This window comes from Hemitrygon akajei, chromosome 13 (genome assembly GCF_048418815.1).
Source record: "Hemitrygon akajei chromosome 13, sHemAka1.3, whole genome shotgun sequence".
In the NCBI taxonomy this organism is placed as follows: domain Eukaryota; kingdom Metazoa; phylum Chordata; class Chondrichthyes; order Myliobatiformes; family Dasyatidae; genus Hemitrygon; species Hemitrygon akajei.
The window spans coordinates 40,324,788-40,339,297 of record NC_133136.1 but is presented as its reverse complement, the minus strand read 5'-3'; the positions used below and the strand labels follow the sequence as shown (position 1 = coordinate 40,339,297).

The 14,510-nt window shown below is 38.6% G+C and overlaps 1 protein-coding gene across 2 annotated transcripts in view; it reads left to right on the top strand.

Moving 5' to 3' along the window:
• Positions 1 to 14,510, top strand: part of LOC140737800 (interleukin-6 receptor subunit beta-like) — a 92,313-nt gene that overhangs the window by 2,071 nt on the left and 75,732 nt on the right. Inside the window, exon 1 of one of the 2 annotated variants that reach the window (XM_073064456.1) lies at positions 13,387 to 13,474. The exons of the other annotated variant lie outside the window; for it this stretch is intronic. The gene's annotated coding sequence lies outside the window, so the exon portion shown is untranslated. Of the gene's footprint in view, positions 1 to 13,386; positions 13,475 to 14,510 lie in introns of those variants that run through there. 2 annotated transcript variants of the gene reach the window in all.

The following is a 14,510-nucleotide window of genomic DNA, read 5'->3' as shown; positions in this document are numbered from 1 at the left end:
TACATAGTCAAAAGTTTGGGTCTGGTTACGAGGGCTAGTAATGAAGATGAATTCTATTATAGTATTAAAAAGGGAGGTTGATAAGTATATAGCAAGAATTTGTAGAGCAATGCAGAGAGGATAAGATGGCAGGTGTAGCTGTATTGATCTTGAATAGTCCCACAGAGTCAGGTTTGAATGATCTCCTCCCATACTAAACCATTCTTTGATAGAATCTTGTACCACAACAGAAGATTAATCAGTGTATTGTTCTGGCATCAACTCTTTGAAAAAGCAATACAATTAGGAAATTTCTCAATATTCTTGTAACTTCCCTTTTCAAGAATGTTCTGTTTTCTTTTACATTCAATTTTACCTTTTGGAGGGGAAGCAAATTGGAGGAATAATACCCTTATTCAAAATATTCAGTTTTATCATCTTGAGCATGGTTTTTTAAAAAAAGTCAATGAGTTATCTTTTTCAGGTTGTTTGATTTCCATATCTAGTCTATGCTCACTCATTGTCTAATTTGGTCATTGGATAAGCTGTAATTTTGTTTAAAAAGTACAACATTGTAAATAACTGAAATAATCATATTTGTTGTCAGAATTGCCATGCATCATTTCTAATTCTTTATTTACCTTGTTGAATGGGATCAGTCAGGCTAGATTCTCAATTCGCAGTCCATATCATCCATACTTAACTAGGAGAAGTAAGGTATGCTGTTCCAGCTAACTCCACACATAGGAGAAATCAATTAAAGTGTAATAAGACCTTTTAGCAATGAATAGGCTTTGGGTACTGTACTGCTGAAGTGGTGTTACCAGAATGCGAAAGAAATTGTGAGCAGAAGCCAAAGCCGGGGATAGATCTTACCCTTCTGATAAAGTAAAACTTTTTTTAATGTTCTAATATCTGGAATGTTGATCCTCATTCTGTGCAAAATTATTAAAAATATTAAAATTTAAGCTTTTGTACACAAATAATTACAGGCATAAAAATTGTAAAAAGGAAAAATACATGGCCTTTCACCACAATAACCTGGTGAAATGAATGGTGTATCCGGTCATATGTGATGGGACTGTATTCTTCACTGTGCTAAACTGTGACAGACCAAGCATTATGTCTGGGATAACACACAAAATGCTAGAGGATTAAAGAGTTGACATTTCAGGCCGAGACCCTTCAAGTCCTGATGAAGGATCTCGGTCTGAAACATCAGCTTTCTTCCTCTGAATAGATGCAGCCTGACCTGCTGAGTTCCTCCAGTATTTTGCGTGTTACTTTGGATTTCCAGCATCTGCAGAATCTCCTGTTTATTGTTAAGTCTGGGATTTTGATATGTGGCCAGTAATACCTTTCTGCATGGTTGGACACAGGCAGTTCCAGTAGGTTAAGAGACGCTCTTTTAGTGTCAAGAGTTTTAGACGATATAAGCTTTAATTCATGTATGAAGTACTGTATTTCAGAGAAATAAGATGTTGAATGAATTTGAGTTCAGATTCTTCCATAACAGTTTGAAACTTTGCATTTGTTGGTGCAAATAAGCATGGGATGTTCACCTATTGTTAAAGTTCACTGAGTAGTTTTCCAGAAAGGTGATTGATAATGGACCATCCATTGAGTGCTGTTATTACATGTCAAAGGGTCCATGCAAAAAAAACTCCTGTGACATCACTTAAACAATCCTTTGTTATTTAAAATTAAATATGTTAAAAACTGTCCTAGAAATTTTGAAACAAGAATAGAATGGTATGCCATTTGGCCCTTGCAACCTGGTCCCCCGTTCAATATAATCATGGACTGGTTCTCAATCTCAATATTATGTTCCCACTTTCTCCTTGTATTTCTTGAAGCCTTTTATGCCTAGAAATCTATCTCCTTATGAAATGCATTCAATATTTGCCCCACCACCCCAATAAATCTTTTTGAAGTGGAAAATTCCCTGGTTTCACTATACTTTAGACGATGAATGCATTCAACATGTTAGTTGTGTTAATGAGACCTCCATGTTGCAGTGAGGGGAGGGGGTGAGTGGATTGGTCAACAGTTGCATCATTGCAGAAATGAGTTGCTGGAGTCCCTCTTTTAGAGGTCCATTCATTATAGATGATGTATATTTTTTTGGCCAAGTTTTCAGTTAAAGATCCTGACTCATCATTGATTCTTAAACTGAGAACTTGGCCAAAAAAATGATGAGTCAGGATCTTTATGTGTCAGTGTTTTTCGGTTCACAATAATGAGTAAACGGCAGGTAGATAGCTTGCATAAGAATGTAGCAGACAGTTTACTGTAAACTAAAATGCAAATCAGAGATTTGCATCACAGTGAGGAAGGCACATTAACACATTTGCAGAGCGTATTAAAGATTATTAACAAATGTCAGCTTTGCTATTAAAAATATAAAAAAAATCTGTCAGTGCTAGCAATCTGAAATAAAAGTGCTGAAAACATTCAGTTCAGGAAGTATCTGCTTAAATGGAAGGAGTCTACTCCTACACATCTTCAATGGCTACATGATATTATGTCTTATTTAAATTTAGAAAAGATCCGCTGCTCTGTCTTAAATTCGAAACAATCTTTTTATGATATCTGGGGACCTTTCCTAAATTACTTTTCCAATTTATAAAGTTTAACAGTCAACAGACTTTTATGTATATTTTTATCTTCTCTTAAGCAAATATGTTTTTTTTTCCTAATTATCCATTATCATCCATCAGCTTTTTTCTTTAGTAGTTGGTAGGGGGTTGACTTTTTTATATATAAAAAATTTATTTTATGATGTATGACCTATCTTTAAATTTTTGATTACAGAGTGGTATAATCATATAACAATCACAGCACGGAAACAGGCCATCTCAGCCCTCCTAGTCCGTGCCGAACTCTTAATCTCACCTAGTCCCACCTACCCGCACTCAGCCCATAACCCTCCACTCCTTTCCTGTCCATATACCTATCCAATTTTACCTTAAATGACACAACTGAACTGGCCTCTACTACTTCTACAGGAAGCTCATTCCACACAGCTATCACTCTCTGAGTAAAGAAATACCCCCTCGTGTTTCCCTTAAACTTTTGCCCCCTAACTCTCAAATCATGTCCTCTCGTTTGAATCTCCCCTACTCTCAATGGAAATAGCCTATTCACGTCAACTCTATCTATCCCTCTCAAAATTTTAAATACCTCGTTCAAATCCCCCCCCAACCTTCTACGCTGCAATGAATAGAGACCTAACTTGTTCAACCTTTCTCTGTAACTTAAGTGCTGAAACCCAGGTAACATCATAGTAAATCGTCTCTGCACTCTCTCTATTTTATTGATATCTTTCCTATAATTTGGTGACCAGAATTATAGGTATACCTTTATGTGTTATGCTATAACATTTTGATCAATTTTATTACAATATATGAATGTACACAAGTTATGTTGAGATGTATCTATGTGTTGCACTCTGTAAATCTTGTTTTTTTTCTGAATAAAAATATTGTAAAAAGAAAGCATCTGTGTAAATAACACGAAACACCGTAGGAACAATGTGGAAATAAACAGCCAACATTTCAGTCTTTGTCAGAATTCATGGCAGAATTGGTGAATTTCAGATTTGCTGTTGTTGCCCACTTCACAAAGAAAATTGTTCTTCCTATAGGCATAGTCTTCGTGCCTACACATCAACCTTCACTGGTTCTGCATCATTAAGGACAGAACTTTAATCCTTGGATCCCTTCTTTGCCCCATTTTAATACCTTCTCCCATACTACTAAATTTATACTGTATTCTCTTTTGTGCATGCTCTTTAAATGTCTCATGCAAATAATCAACTTTCTTGCTTAACTTGAGATGGTTGCAGTGGTATTAATAAGTAATTAATAATTCCCAAATGGAAAACCTGCATACACTGGTTTCCTAATGCATGCACTTTTAATATTTGTGAAATCTTTTCATGACATTTGTTGGCACCTGTGGCATTTAGCATTTATTTGGGTGATGTGGACAAATGCATAAAGTTGAAGGCAAGTCATAGATTATTTCCTTTTCACTTGTCTTTTTGGTATTTCATTCCTGATCAATAATCTTGTACTCTTTTGTTTTTAAAAACATTGAGGAGAAATTGAGTCAGCTGGGACCATACTCCATGGAATTCAGAAGAATGAGATAAGATCTTATAGAAACATAAGACTATGAAAGGGATATTAAGATGGAGGCAGGAATGGTAGGTGAGACTAGGACTACGGGACATAGCCTCAAGATTTGGGGGAGATGAGGAGAAACTGCTTTTCCCAGAGAGTGGTGAATCTGTGGAATTCTGTGCCCAAGGAAGCAGTGGATTCTACCTCAGTAAGTATATTTAAGACAAGGTTGGATAGATTTTTGCAAAGTAGGGGAATTAAGGGTTATGGGGAAAAGGCAGGTAGGTGGAGATGAGTCCATGGCCAGATCAGCCATGATCTTATTGAATGGTGTAGCAGGCTCGATGGGCCAGATGGCCTTCTCCTGCTCTTATTTCTTAAGTTGTGTTCTAATTGTGGTTAGAGCTAAACACCAAACTCATATGTTTAAAGCATGTAGAACTCTAGGCTTAATAAGAGAACAGTTATTTTAATGAATTAGTAGGCTGGATTTTGGCTGGTGCCAGAAATTATAGTTCAGTCTTCTCACATGCATCACTTTACTGGAGCTGATCTTAATGATCCTTCTTTTCCTCAAATTGGGCATTGAAGTGTGGATGGTTCTCAGGGCTTATGTGGCATTGCTTTGTGGCACTATATCCGGAACATAGCCAAGTTTGCATTATTACACATCATTTGAGAGAAAACCAAAGTGAACAAGACAATGATGGTTGTTATTAGATTAGGTTAGGTTTTGAGGACACTCAGTCCTCGTTTATTGTCATTTAGTAATGCATGCATTAAGAAATGATACAATGTTCCTCCAGTATGATATCACAGAAATACAAGACAGACCAAGACTAACTGACAAAAACCACATAATTATAACATATAATTACAACAGTGCAAAGCAATACCGTAATTTGATAAAGAGCAGACCATTGGCTGGGTAAAAAAAAGTATCTAAGTCCCCGATAGCCCATCATCTCACGCAGATGGTAGAAGGAAGACAAACTCTTCCTGCCTTGAATCTCCAGCGCCGCAAACTTGCCGATGCAGCACCCTGGAAGCACCCGACCACAACCAACTTTGAGTCCGTCCGAAAACTTCGAGCTTCCGAGCACTGAGCTCCATCTCTGCCGAGCGCTTCAACCCTGGCCCCGGCCGCCAAACAACAGACAAAGCCAAGTATTCGGGGCCTTCCTCTCCGGAGATTTTTCAATCGCACAGAGGCAGTGGCAGCGAAACAGGCATTTCAGAAGTTTCGCCAGCCGTGCTTTTCACGTCCGTCTCCATCAAATCAGGATTGTACACGGCATCCTACTTGACAGATAACAGATATTCATCCTGGAGTGGCCGCTGTGCGCTGCATCGCGCCACCATCTTCTCTACTCATCTTCTATTAGTAAGGTGGATCCAGTAATACTAGAAAAATCCTTGGCACTATCCCACATAGCATTGATTTTTAGATTACTCTTGCTGTTCTTTCCACATAATGGCCAAACTTCCAAAAAGATATCCAATAGATCTTTGGGAACAGAGCAAATCCCTCGCATTCCTGCTGCTGTTTGCTACTATTCCAGGAACCTAGCATGAGCCCCTACCCACACTGGTACCATCAGACCGTAAGCATAGGAGCAGAATTAGGTCTGTTTGGCTCAGAGTCTGCTCTGCCATCCAATCGTAGCTGATATATTATCCCTTTCAATCCCATTCTCCTGCCTTCTCCCCATAACCTTTGCCTTCACTAATTGAGAACCTATCAATGTTCGCTTTAACTATACCCAATGACTTCGCCTCTACAGCCTTCTGTGGCAATGAGTTCCAGATATTTAGCACCCTGTGGCTAAAGAAATTCACCCTCATATCTGTTCTAAAGGGACTTCTATTCAGAGGCTGTGCCCTCTGGTCCTAGACTCCCACCCTTCTTCCTTCCCCCCCCCCCCCCCCCATAAGAAACATCCTCTCCATATCTACTTTATCTGGGCATTTCAGTTTTTGATAGGTTTCAGTGAGATACCCCACTCATTCTTCTAAACTCTAGTGAATGCAGGCCCAGATTCATCACACTCCTCATATGTTAATCCTTTCATTCCTGGGATCATTCTCATAACACCAGCACTTCCTTTCTTAGATAAGGGGGCCCCAGACTGCTCGCAGTGCTCCAAGTACAGTCATTTCATGCCTTATAAAGCCTCAGCATTACATCCTTTTATATTCTAGTCCTTTTGAAATAACTGCTGACATTGCATTTGCCTTCCTCACCACCGACTCGACCTGCAAGTTAACATTAAGGGAATTCTGCATGAGGACTCGCAAACCCCTTTGCACCTCTGATTTCTGAATTTTCCCCCATTTAGAAAATAGTCTATGCATTTATTCCTTCTACCAAAGTACATAACCATACATTTCCCTGCACTATATATTCCATCTGCACTTTGCCATGCTCCTAATTTGTCTACTCTTTGCAGACTCTCTGCTATCTCAACACTTCCTGTCCCTACACCTCTCTTTTGTATCATCCGTAAACTTGACTGCTAAGCCATCAATTCCGTCATCCAAATCATTGACATGTAGCTTGAACAGAAGCGTTCCCAACACAACCCTGCAAACCACCACTAGTCATCGGCAGCCGAACAGAAAAGGCTCCTTTATTCACACTTTGCCTCCTGCCATCCAGCCAATCCAACAGCACGAAGAGAAAGACTTTAAAATCTGAACAGTGGTATCAATGTATTCAGTACTCCCCAGCAATGGCCCATACTCACCATACCATGCATAAAACAACCCCCAAATCCCACATTTCAGCAGGCAGTTTCTATGTGCTGAGGCGTGAGCTACTGTTCCTCCATCTCTGGAGGAGGACTAGTAGTGTGCAGGGATTTCCATCAGGTTCCCAGCACAGTAATGTAGGGATGGCAGGGCACAGCAGATTTGTTATAACTCAGAATGACCAATCGGGTAGCAGAATACACCCTTACAGAATTCACAGATTGCTAGCCAAAATTAAGATATGAAATTGATTTGGGGAAGAAAAAAGTTTCAATTTATCTTTTTTTGTTTCTGGATCCATTCAGAGACAACATTGCTGTGCAGTTAAACATATTGCACTAATTGTAGTCATTGTCCATATTTGATGAAAGCATTTTATCTAAAAATATGATAAGCATAAGTATGAGGTCGTAGCTTTATAATAACTACTGTAATATATTGAATCTGGAAATAGCATGTTCTCCAATCTGTGAGTGAAGCTGGTATGTCAGCCTGAAAAATGTGCAAGAGCATCTAGCAGTTTCAGAAAGCTAAATTCAAAAACAAATGAAGGTCTGAAAATATGTGTAAGTTTTTTTTCTGGACACAGTGTTTTTGCTTAAACGTATATTTTGGGTTAAATGTCTCTAAGCAGACTGAAATTATTTTGAAGTCTGAAATGTTTAATTTTTGCCTTTTTAATAAAGTTGACGCAATTTTTCTATTTTCGAAGTTAATCAGTATAGAGAGGTTTTTGTCATGAGCAGATACATATGTTAATCAGAAATGGAGGGAGAAAATACTGTAGATTAAAGACAGAATTTAGAATGAGGAATGGAGTATATACTCAGACCAAGAAGAATTAAATTTGTTTTTATTGCAGTATTTAACCAAATACAGACCATAATTTTCTTGAAAATTTTCAGTTGGTTCATTGGGGTGGGGAACATTTTGAAGTAAGGTTTAGTAAACTTATTTTTCAACCAGCCATTAATCATTAATAGTAATATAAACAAGTTATGGAGTTGAGTTGATTTGAAAACCTGGGAGATTTTATATGCATTTATTTTTGAAAAATACCAAGATGACTTCCAGATTTTCTTTTTCTTCCTGTGTGCTACTTAAGTACAAAGTGTTGCCAAATGTTGAATTCGAGTGTACACTATGTACAGAAATGTCAAAAACTAGGCAGTCACTCCTATAAATGCATTTCTGGCTGTAAACAGAACAAACCTTAATGCAGACAATATGCTTTGATTACGAAGAATTGGACTGTGATAGACCTAATTCCATAGGTCCTTGACAGAAAGCATATATGTATTCATTCATGGACCTTGAAGTGGGCTAGTTCCTTCATCTGATAGATCAGATGTTAGACAAAACACAGGACCTCTGACGAATTGATGACAGTTCTGTGGGTTCCAGGGAACATTACTCATGTTATACTGCTGGGAATAAATAGGAAAAGTTAGGAAAAGATTGAATTTCCTTGCACAATCTGAAACACATTGAGATTGCTAATAGTGTTATCTTTACAGCAGCCTTGGGCAGTTTGACTGTGCTGAAGTTTGGAATGTGTACATATGATTATGTCAAAAAAAACTATTTTTCACCACTAGACCCTGATGCCTGTTGGGTCAATTCTAGCAATGAGCAAGCTAGACAGACTGTCCAGCTAGGAAGAAGGAAAAATAACAATCTATTGTCTTGTTTTCTAAGGGTAATTCAATCTAACTAGCTTTCCATTTCTGTAACTTGGTACGTGTCAGCCAATCCTGGACTAATATACTTATTACCTCTCGGCTTGGTAATTCCATTCTCATCTTTTGTGCTGTTATAAATGACCATATGCTATTTTGTAAGAAGTTTCACCGATTCATTCATCAAATTCTTCATGGCTTGCACAATGCTTCCTGATTGAATTTCAATTAAACATTTTCCATCTTTGTTTTTAAATCTTATATCTTTTGCCACCATCACCTTGATCATTAGTGCCTGCAAAACAAAAATTGCATATCTCTAGTTATACTGTAAAATTCTCAAATTATAAGATGGCTGTAGAATATAAGCAAACCAAAAATGATTGACTACATTCCCGATAACTTGCTGAGAACAGGATCAAAGTCCATATGGTCCTGTGTGTTCAGAATATTAAAATATAGACAGATTTATGCTGGCTCCAAGTAGACAAGTACTCTTCAGTTCCTTTTCCTGAGTCTGGCCAATTGTTCCTCACTGCCTATTCAATTCACCTGTTGCTGGCACCATCCATATCCATAACTTTGTAGACTGTAAATTCCAAACATTAAGTTTTTAAAAAAAAGTCCTTCCTTCCAAATGCTATACTTTACTCAGAATTCTGGTCTGTGCTCTAATCTTTGGACCATCTATTGCTGGGAGTAGCTTGTACGGTGTAAATATGGTGTGAAAACAATTATTCACCACATTCAATGCCATCAGTCTTTTAGTGCTTCAGGGACAATCCATCTTACTAATCAGAGGTGAAATCTCTCATTCATTCATTAATTCATTCATTCATAGAACAATTCTAGAAATCTTCTGGCCCCCTTCAGAATCTTTATTGCCAAAGTATGGCACAACCTGAATTGGATGCAGTGTCTCAGCTACGTCCTAAAAAATATCACGCAATTTTGTGGATGCTGGAAATCTTGATCAATGCACACGTGCTGGAGGAGCTCAGCAGATCACGCAGCATCTTTGACGGAAATAAATGGTTGACGTTTTAGGCTGAGACCTTTCATTGGGAAGTTGTCAGGAAGTACTGGTGATAAAGTATGTAAAAGGGTTAACACTTTGTTAAAGAATAGCAGCATCTTTTTCTGAAATGAAACCGCTGATGATCAACAGATATGCTAAGCCGTGCTGAGCCATATTACTTTTTGAAGATAACTAGCTAGGGTTTCTGGATGCTTATCTCCTTGGGCACTCATGCATAGAAATAGGACCACTCCAGCCTGTTTGTGTATGTTCTGTCCATAATGCCTATTTTGTAATTTGTCTTTCGGGACTGTCATGTGTCATGGATAACTTCGGCTTCAGCCTGTCTTGTGTGGGGAGTATCTGAACAAATATATCTGCATTGTAAGGGGAATTGTTAGTTGATCGGGCAGGAACAGTCACAGACAGACTGTTCTTGTTTGAGCAACTAACTGAGTAAGCCCCGGGTGCTTTGAATAAAGAGTTTGTACTTGTACGGTCTCTGAGTGACTTTAATCGGATTTGACAGCCACACAGGAGCCTCCGGACATTCACCACCAGGTTTAGGAACAGTTATTACCCCTCAACCATCAGGATTTTGAACCAGAGTAGATAACTTCATTCAGCTTCACTTACCCCAACACTTGACTGTTACCACAACCTATGAACTCACCTTCAACTAGTAATTTCTAAGGTAGGGACATGTTCGGCACAACTTTGTGGGCCGAAGGGCCTGTATTGTGCTGTAGGTTTTCTATGTTGCTCATTTATTTATTATTGTTTTCTTTTTGTACATGCACAGTTTATTGTCTTTTGCATATTGGTTGTTTGTCTGTCTTGCATGCGGTTTTTCATTCTTTTGTGTTCCTTTTGTATTTACCATGACGGCCCACAAGAAAATAAATCTCGGGGTAGTGACATACACTGTCTATAGATTGTCATACCTTGCTCTCAGGTGTAGGTAAATGTGTCCAATGAGGATCAACAAACAGTTGGGAGGAGAACAAAATAGATGGCAAGTCACTCCAATATGTTAGTGTAAGGAGTTTTATTTAGCGCCAACTGGAAAAAAAATGCAAAAGCTGCCCAAACGTTGTGAAGAAAATATTTACAAGTAGACAAATGGGGGAAAAAAATATATGTACAAAAATTTACAAATATACAGAGGCCAATATAAATAAACTATTCACCAGCCATCAATTCAAAACTCCACACCTTGCTAGCAAAGCCAGACTGAGGGTTTAAGCCAGGCCTAGAAGGACCAGAAAATTCTACTGTTGGTTTCCTGGGGTGGGGTGGGGAATAATAAATCATGTGACGAGACCATAATAATTATTTCATATGGAGAACTGGAACATTTTAAACAGGGGTTTTAACACTCTACAGTCTTATTCCACAACAAATGCATTAGTTAAACCTACAGATCAGTATCCACGTGCTCAAATAAATATAAAAGAATGATGCCTCCCCACCAGTGGTTTTGCCTGTGTAGGGTGTAGTGTGCTTGCTTCCACTAACCCAGGTATTATTTTTGGATGCTCCAAACTCTCCCTCGGGTCTTTTGGGTCCGTGACATCAACCAGGAAATGTGCTGTGTTTAGACAAGTAATTTGCGTGGCAGGAGCTGTCCTGCTCTCTGCAAACCGATGTAACAGTGTGAGTGAAAATGAAATTGTTTGAAATGCCTGAGTCTAGAATCTTTATTTTTGAGTTATACACCAGTAAAACATGTTAACTGAAGAAACAACACACAAGCACCATCGACATTTCAGGCCGAGACCCTGACGAAGAGTCTTGGCCCGAAACGTCGACGGTGCTTCTCGTTATAGATGCTGCCTGGCCTGCTGTGTTCCACCAGCATTTGTGTGTGTTGTTTGAATTTCCAGCATCTGCAGATTTCCTCGTGTTTGCTTGTTAACTGAAGGGATTGTTTTGATTAGCCAAGCTAGCGATTGATTTACTGTTAGAGTGTGTAAATGGTGAACTCCCAAGAACTGCAGAACGGGAGGGCAAAGTGTGTGAACTACTAGGGGAAACTAGACTGGGGACAGAACAAGGAGGAGTGACTAACCAGGCAAAGGGGCAAGGTTAGCAGGAGAATTAGTGTTGGCAATCTGTTCTGTCATATACTTTGTTAATTTAATTTGAACTTTGTTTTCCTCCATAGATGCTGCCTGACCTGTTTCTCCAGCATTTTGTATGTTGTCCTAACCAACATTCTGCACTGTTCTACATAAATCTGTTTTTATACTCATGTCGTTTTTATGCTCTGCTTCTGTTATGATTCATAGGTTGACATATGTTGTACTAACCATTCTCTCAACATGCTTTTCTACTTGAACGCATTTGTGCCGTCTACTTATGGAGGCACTTTCTAAAATTTTTGCCATTTATTTGATACTGTCCCTCTATTGTTCCAGTTTTTTTTCCACTTCATTGCTAGTAGAATTTATCTAAGAGATCATTAAGCATTTGTATCTGAATGAAATCTGTTACATTAGCAAGAGAGTAAATAACCTTTAGCAATGTTTTTGGTGTCTTGATTTGGAGTGGATTCCATTACTGTGTAAGAATATGGTAACTGATCAGATCATTAATGGATCGGCAGCCATTCATCTTACAACAGCGCTGTTGTTTCTTTGCTGTATTTTTATTCCCAGCTGAAAAAAGTGAACCTTTGTCCTAATAGGTAGTGTTTGGTTAATTAATAATAGTGGGGGGAGGGGGAAAAGGAGGTGACAGATGTCTAAATAGTGTGAGATTGCTGAGCACTGAGATGTGAAGACATCCGGGTGTCCTAGTGCCTCGTTCTTAACTTTAGTATGCAGGTATGGCAAGTAATTGGTATAAGCCTATGGAATGTTACTATTCATTGCTGAGGGAACCTTAATTTCATGGTTCCCCAACAATATGGATTTCTTGTATATTGCAAATAACTAGTCCTTGGTTAAAAGCTTGGTGTTTAACTCTAGCTCTTCGTAGACTTCTGCCCAAGTTAGCAATTTTTTTGTGAGCAAAGGAAGTATGAACATTTGAAGACAAGATTTCACGTTAACTGAATTGGACTTTGTCTGATGGATTTGTGGTGGAGAGTATAGTGGCTAGTTGAATCACAGCCTGGCATAGAAACACTGATGCCCCGAATGGAAAAGCCCACCATAAGTAGCGGATATGGCCTAATCCATCATGGGGAAGGTCTTGCTCACCATTGAGCACATCTACATGAAGCATTGTTGCAGGAAAGTAGCACTCATCAAGGACCCCCCACCACCCTGCCATCCTCCCTTCTTGCTACTTCAGGAAGAAGGTACAGGAGTCTCAGGACTCTCACCACTAGGTTCAGGTAAAATTACTACCCATCAACCATCAAGCTCTTGAACCAGAGGGGATATAAAGGGGATCAGCTTTACTTGCCCTACTATTGAAATGCTCCCACAACCTATGGTCTCACTTTCAAGGACCCTTCATCTCATGTTCTTGATGCTTATTACTTATTTATTATTATTTCTTTCTTTCTTGTATTTGCACAGTTTGTTATCTTGTGCACACTGGTTGAATGCCCAAGTTGATGCAGTCTTCAATTGATTCTATTATGGATTTATTGAATATGCCCCCAAGAAAATTAATCTGTGTTGTATATGACATAGGTATTTTGTTAACAAATTTAATCTGAACTTTGGATTGTATTTATCTATTGATATGATTTTTAAAATATCTATAAGGAGCTCATTATTTCTGCATAACCATTGATAAATATGTAAAGCAGTGCTCAAATGAGAGGGCGGTCTTAGCATGGCAGTTCCGGTTGCGAAATTGTGTGGTTTTGGTCAGTTTTGCTCAAGCAGAACTCCCAACTGCACTCTTGAGCCATTGAGTTTATTCTGCGCTTTGTAGGTTGAGTGAAGAAAGGTAAACTACTGGTAAGTGTAGGTGTCTCATAGATTTTGTTTGAAATTAAACAGTTGTGACTAGCCTGTATATAAAAGAGACGAGTTACTAATTTTTTGTTACTTTTTAATCGCTGGAGCATTTTGTGTTTCTTATAAGGGAGTGACAATGTGCTAAAAGGCAACTAATTAAGATTTACAGCAGGGGGCATATTCTCCTGTACATCAGCACCATGGTGCAAAATGTGTGATTATTTTGAAAAGTAATGTGGAAATCCCATTATTTATTGCAAATTCAAAGTTGAAGGTGATAGTTTTGTCTTGAAAATATTTATTTATTCACTTTTGGGATCTGAAGGCACTGAGGTTACCATCTATAATTGGTCCGGAGAAAGTGGAACTGAGCTGCCACCTGAATCACCTTTTGGTGTCTATTCTCATACTGTTGTGTGAATCAGGATTTGGTTTCAGCAATAATAAAGGAACAGCACTCTATGCTATTGGAATTGCCAAGGCTAATAACTGCAAAGTATTTTGTAGAATTTGCAATCATTGTCCTGCGTTTGCACTGGAGGGTGCGAGCTTGAATAGGGGCTATATTTATCAGGTAATTAGTAAGTATTCCACCACAATCCAGGCTTGGCTTACCACAATGTCTATCCTGTGTCTTGTAACTACAGAATCGAGTGCTGATCCAGTTGAGCTGCTAAACTTGCCAGATGTTGATGATACTATTTGTAGGTGGTAGATCTGTCTTGTTAGAGATTGTCATTGTCTGACACCTTTCTTGCATAAATGTTATCTTCCACACTTCTCAGTCAATGCATGATTGTTGTCTAGGCTTGTTGAGTGAAGGTGCTTCATTTATTCATGGATTTCAACATGTGTGCAGTCTTCAGCAAAAGCACCGCTTCTAACCTTGTGATGCAGGGAAGGATATTGCTAAAGCAACAGAACTTGGTTACTGTTGAAGACCCTGCACTGTGGGACTCCAATAAAGTTTGGGAGCGGGATGATTGATCTCTTAAAGAACTAGAACATTTGTTGGCACATGGTATGACTCAGGCCA